The sequence below is a fragment of the Nyctereutes procyonoides genome, unplaced genomic scaffold, assembly GCF_905146905.1.
Source record: "Nyctereutes procyonoides isolate TBG_1078 unplaced genomic scaffold, NYPRO_anot_genome, whole genome shotgun sequence".
NCBI lineage: Eukaryota > Metazoa > Chordata > Mammalia > Carnivora > Canidae > Nyctereutes > Nyctereutes procyonoides.
The window spans coordinates 59,290,796-59,297,566 of record NW_026575049.1 but is presented as its reverse complement, the minus strand read 5'-3'; the positions used below and the strand labels follow the sequence as shown (position 1 = coordinate 59,297,566).

Here is a 6,771-nt window from a genome sequence, read left to right as displayed (position 1 = left end):
CTATTGCAACCTGCTGTAATCGATAGCATTCAAATAACATTCTTGGTATAAGAGACAAACACTGACTACTTCCAACACTTATAACACCTCATAGAAAAAAAGACATTTGTCTTTTCCTTTATATACACTTGTTATTTTCCTTTATATTAGATGATGAGATTCTACATTCTCTGAGAGTTCTCCAGTTTGGCTACCTGATTTTTTTTCAATACTGTAGAAAGGATCAATTTAAATATCTCTAGCCTACCAACATGATATCAGTTGGATATATTACAGTATTTGTGATACTAACCCTATGATATTAATGAGCTTTTTTTCGGAGAAAAAGAGATCATCTCTGGGATAGTAAAAAAAAAAGAGTAGCCTATCATAAAACTCTGATTTCTTAGATGAAACCTCAAGATTATAGAAACCTATCAAGATTATAGAAATAGAACGATCCCCTATTATTTCCTCTTTAAATCCTGGTTAATTTTTGAAACTTTCTGCTTTACTTTAGAAATGGGACTAGCATTGCCTTCTTGGGCTCTGATCAGCTTCATTTTTCAGCTACACCAAGGGGCTTTTATTTCACCTCTTTGTGAAATTGGCTGGTTTCCTAAAGTTATTCTTCTATTATAATTTAACACAGTAAGAAGAGAATAGGAAAAAAAGAGAGATCTAATATGGTATTATTTTATGACTACATAAAACTCCATTGTCAGAATGGAACATACAGGAAAGGCTCTACACACAGATGGCTAAAAAGTTAAAGCCGAGTAAATGATCAGAGAGAGAGAGAGAAAAAAACAGAATCGTATTACAGTCTATGTTCCTCAGTATTATTTTGTATGCATGTCTTCGAATTTGAAATTCAAATAAGGCTTTTTATATATATATACATAATTGAAAACAATTTTTTGATAAACAAGCAGACCAGATATCCAAACAAGAAGACGCTGCTCTGCCCTCTTTCCATTTAATCACAGAAGCCCTTGTCTTACCTTATATTATAGGAATGGAATTGTAGGGATTAATATGAACAAACTTAACCCTTTTTAACATACCGTCACGTAATGTTTTCGGCTTACATGCCACGAGAAATCTGGGCAGGGTGGGGTGGGGGTGGTGCTTGGAGGGGTGCAGAGGGAAGGAGGATGAGGGGAGAGGAATAAGAGAAACCTTTTTAATATATTGATGCGAAATGAAAAGTAATTCAGAAATGCAATTTAGTGATGACCTCTCCTTTGGGTGGTTATGAAAAACAGCCTTGTTTTCACTTATAAAGAAATGCTGGCATGCTTGACTTTAGTGAATCAAGAGAATTGTTTGCCAAATAACAGTGATGGTGTGTGTCCTTGTCAGAACACCTGCTGTATTCTCCCAGCAAACACTGGGGCCAGGGCGTCTCTCCTCTAATGACACCTCATCAATCCGCTCCTATCAATGTCCCAGCCATGGAGGTGACTTCGAGTGTTCAGAAGCCTTAGAAAATGTCAACGTTTTGGGAGAAAAGGTCAGTCACAGCTTCCCCCCCACCTCCCCTGCCAAGCCACCGTGGGCCTGGCGTTCATTATCCTAATTAAATCCAGCAGCTGAACATCTTCTTATCTGTAGGGGAGGAGAGCAGGGGCATGATGCAATAGGATTGATTTGCATATCCAAAGTTAATTAGTGCGGAGGAGCAGGTGTACAGTAATAATAATTATCACACATGACAATCACCTGTGACCACTTCCCCGCGCCCCTTCCGGGATTCAGCACAGTGATTGCTGGCTGGTTTTTTTCTTGCTTGATACCCATCCTGAGCTGTTTATGTCCTTGTGCCTCTCTTCACAAACCTGCTGTGAGTAGCTCGTCTGTTCCTTAACAGGCGCTGTATTTTTCTCTAAAGGTATATTTTCCCCTGTTTCACTTGGAGGGAGAGACTATTGTAAGGCAGCTATTTTCAATTTTGTTTGCTGAAGTTGTCACATCCTGGTGGAGCCTGGGTATTTATTTTTAGATTACATGTAAGTGGATAAGGAAAAAAAAAAGTGCTCAGGATCATAATTTGAAAATCCCACTTTGCATCATTTGAACATTTTATCTTGAGCATATGCTGGCGAATCAGTCTGATCCAAAATAAACTTATTAGACAGCAGACACATGAAACCAAGTGACAGTTTGATGTTTGCCATGAGACTGGCCGTGCCAGTGTGAAGAGGGGCAGCGGGGCTAAATCCACAGCCCTCAGCCCTCCCAGGCTGGCAGGATGTTGATGCTTACTGGACACTGACCTGAAGAAACCGAAGAAGATTTTGGTGGGTTGTTTAGGGTCTGGCAGAAGCTAGAGTAAACAAACAAACAAGCATTAGCATGATATACCAGTAGGAAGACTTCAAATTGTAGCCTTGGAGCAAATTCAGTGCAGCTCACAGGATGGCTCTCATGATGCCTTCATCACAGAAAGCTTAGATAGATTACACTCTTCGGATTTCGCTTGCACATAAATGTGTAGGTTATGCGTGTTTAAAGTGTTTTCTCTGTCAAACGAGGGTAATTTTTTCAAATTAAGCCAAAAAGCATGCCCTGGAAATGGGATGTGCTTTTATAGAAATGAATTATTGCTGTGTGCTATACAGGAATTTAACACTCACAATGGTAGGCTAATAAGTAGGTAAGAACAGAATATTAAATACAAAGAAAGTTTTCTGGGTAAAGGGGAGGCATTAATGTTAAATTAGCAATGAAACTGGGACTGTTTTTAATTTTTTTTTTTCACTTTGACTTTTGTCTGTTTCACTTTTATTTGTCAGGGTACACTTTTGCCAATCAAGTCAAGTATAACAGGTGGGCCTCCCTTTCACACAGCTTTAATGATAAGTGACAGAGATGGCAAAAGGCACTCAACCGCCTGCAGAATGCATTAAAAATTCAAAACTTTACTTATCAGTCTTTTATTAAAACTTTCTGTAATTGTGCAAAATTATTTCCCCACTGGGTTAGCTTTCAATATGGAGTACAATTATATTTCTGACACGAAAATAATTACAGTTAGAAAAAAAAAACTACAAGAAAAAAGAAGTAGTTTTTTAAAGCAAACTCCATCCATTTTATATCCATGAAGAGGCATTGCAGTGAAAAATTAAGCGATTACTAAGGTAAAGCTCCAGTTTTGAACATCTAACTTTCAGTGCTAGACAGCTGGGTGGAAGTCTAGTTTGTAGAAATGTAAAGGAATTATGGTCTAGGGGTAAAGACTTTTTAGTCCTTGTCTGTTTACCAAGGAGATAACTTTGGTGTATTATATCTTTAATCTGTCAGTGTTAGTGTAGCTAAAATGGTGGATCAAAATTCTTTCCAACAGGATAAATATAAACAAGAAGTAGTTGTGTTTCATGGAATTAGCTGTGATTTTTCTATATGACAGATGTCTTCATAGCTTATGATTTTTTAATTAAGATTTTATTTATTTATTGAGAGGGAGAGAGAGCTTGTGAGCATGGTGGGGGGGGAAGGGCAGAAGAGTGTGAGCAGACTCCCCACTGAGCAGGAAGTCCAGCTCAGGCCTCTGATCCTAGGACCCCAAGATCACGACCTGAACTGAAGGCAGAAGTTAACCGACTGAGCCACCCAGGTGCTCCTTAGCTTATGATTTTTTAATGTAAGTGTTGATAGCTCTGGACAGGGGGCTCTGCTTATATGGAGCAATGTTCAAATAATTTCCAGCCTCTTCTTTGGTCATCTTTATCTCTTAATCTAAAATCTTATCAGTCAAGTTTCTAGAAAAAGAATTGCCATGTGTACATTCCCCTAAGATATAGAGATCAACACGTTTTTGCTTGGGCATCTTTTATGTATAAGTCACTGTAGTTGGAACACTGGGAAATACGGAGGCATGAGTTTCTATTTCAACTAGGGCTTTTGGAATCAGCTCAGATTTCCATGAAAGCTGATGCTTACCACCCTTTCTTCTATTCCACCCTAATGAGACATTCTTATTGAAGAACAGGAATACTCAATGTGTATTTATTAAGTATTCACATGATGTCAGACAGTACTACTTAAATTTAAAGTTTTACGAATCTTACATCTTTGTTGTCCACTAGCACACAAACTAGAAGTAGACATGTGAAATCTAAACTGCAATTCTAGATGAAAAATACCAGGCATCTCTCCAGTGGGGAGTGCAAGATGATCCACTGGCTATGGGAAAATACTAGAATTTCTCTGTGTGTGTCTATGTATGTGTGCATTTATGTACATATATATGTATATATAAAACTCATTTTTAATGTCTTTTTTTGGAACTTAATACACCTAATGTAAGCATATAAATTGGGAAACTAAAACATTTATTTATTTATTTATTTATTTTCCCATTAGAGAGTCTTTTTTGTATTGTTGTATGTGTCCCTCGTTGACAGTCCCTTCTTGGTCCTGCATCATGGGTGACAGCAGCCAAGGGAAAAGGAACCAGGCAGCCTAAGGAGAGAGTCATCTCTACAACATTACATTTATATACACAATGAAACAGACAAGCACAGAATCAGTACCAAGGGTAGAAGTTGGCAGCATGGGAAAGAGGAGGAGCCGGTGGGGTGTTAGTGTGTCATTAAAAAAATACAGCATCCCCCAAACTGAGATGCCTGGGGACAGCAGGTCTACTTAAACCGAAGAGGAATCAGAAGATCAAAAGAAGTTTGGAAAGGCCAGAACTGTTAGGGAAAGAGGCAAGAGGAAGATCAGGGTAGTGTTTGGCAGCTGGGGTAAAGGAATTGTCCTCTCCCTACTGAGATCCCCCTAGCCCCTCTAATCTGCAGGAAGGGGAAAGTCTGCAACACCCAAGGTCAGATCTGGGGCTGCCAGATGTTCTAGGCCAGAGACTGGCAGGGTCTCACAAAGGCTTGTCCTCCAGAAAGATGTTGGCACTGACCCCCTTCAGCTACTCTGCCAGGGTACAGTGGTCCTTGACCTCTTCATAATAGTTTGGTTAGAATCTATGCTGGATCCCTGTCAGCCCTTTCTTGATGATGTGCTTGGAACTGGCTTAGATCACTGTGCTCTTAAAGGCTTCAGACCCAGGTGCCCAGAAGATAAACACCAGGTCCTCCTCCTTGTCTCCTTGTAAATTACATCATAGGGGGCATAGTGGCATCCCTAGCTGGACTATCTGGACAGATGGCATAGGGTGCTGTCTTATAGAGTCTGGTCCAGATCACCTACCAGGATCACCTTTCCTTCCTCCAAATAACGTTCTTGTCCTCGTTCAGGCAGAACACTGCCTTCTTGCACTTCTTCACCTCCTCTGGTGTTGACGACTTACACACCTTCATGTCATCCAACACTTTGATGACGCCATCAGAGACAGCTATACCAGAGGCCATGTTTCTGGATGTGAAAGGAGACAGCAAGAAAAGATGGAAAAGACGAGAGACACCGCAGCTGCTGCTGGGATCTGACTGATGAAACTAAAACTTTAAATTCAAAATTGAAATTGTCCTTAACATGGGATGTGTTTATATCTTTATCTCCTATGTAGCTGTTTTAATAATTCATTTGGACACTTGCCTCATGTCATAGTGGTCATACTGTGTATGAGACGTTTGGAAACTTTATAGTCCTGGCAATACTACTAGCTAGTGTGTCTTCGAGTGAGTAATTTAATCTTAATCTGAGATGCTTTGTCTTATCTTTTCCTCCCTAATTCTTCTTTCTCCTACATAATAACACTTATTAAAAGATCACTATGGGCCAGCAACTTTTCTAAGCAATGTATTAATCCATTGGACATTTGTAACAACCTAATGAAGGAGGTCCTGTAACCACCACCTCAAAGGGAATGTACTGCTTAAGAAACCTGGGAAAATGTAGTCAAACTGGCTTTATGGGCAGTGAAGATACAGTGGCAAGGAGTCTGTCGCCACTGGGGACATTCTTTGGACCATCAAGATGATTCGTGAGATTTATGACTGCTGGTTGCCGGCAACTAACTTCCTGACCTTTCACATCAGAAGCTTCCAAAGCAAAAGTCCCTCTGAAAAGTTTTGGTTTGACATTTGATGGAGGAATGAATGTAATATTACCAACAGCTATGGTCAGAGAAGGGACTTCTTGAGAGTAGAACAGGTAGTGTGGTTTTCTATGTGAGTTTAGATTTGAAGGCCTCACATAAAGCTCAAGTCCTACAATTATCTTACTACCCAGTTGGGTCAGTGTCAGCCCCATCTATTGCAAATTTTAGAGAATAATATGTCAACACTGTAAATAGAAATAGCAAGTTTACATAGAATTTAAATCACACTGAACACTTTGCAATAAGTCTCAACAGGTAATGATACTGCGTAGCTACATGTAGTCTCCTTGACCTGCCAAGGTGGATAAAACTTTGTAGAAATAATCACTAACAAAGACAGGCTGGGTAAGTGGGTAGTTGGAACCATCAGTTCTTCAGAGCTCTTGCTAGCCTTGGGGTTGAGTCATTGGATGCAGACACTGAGTCAGTCTTGACTTTTGTGTGCCTGTTTGTCCCTTGGAATAAGGGGAAGAAAGGCAGTACCTGGCACCTACACAAGGTTCATGAGGTGCTCTAAGAGCTTGAATTGAAAGGCTGTGATCCAACAGAATTGGATAACATTCTGTTTTTTGATGGCAGGAATAAGAAACCTAGGTGATTTGACTGAAAACATCTCTGAGTAAGAGTCTTTTCAGAAATGGGGAATGACTGGCAGAGGCCCAGGAGGCAGGGATGTCATGCACCTTGGTCCTGGCCATTACAACTTGTCATCTAAGGGACAGTATTAGGGCTGG

At 40.0% G+C, this 6,771-nt stretch overlaps 1 pseudogene; it reads right to left on the bottom strand.

Annotated features, from left to right (window-relative positions):
- Nucleotides 1–4,906: 4,906 nt before the first annotated feature.
- LOC129511318 (cofilin-1-like) lies at nt 4,907–5,348 on the bottom strand (annotated as a pseudogene).
- Nucleotides 5,349–6,771: the final 1,423 nt, after the last annotated feature.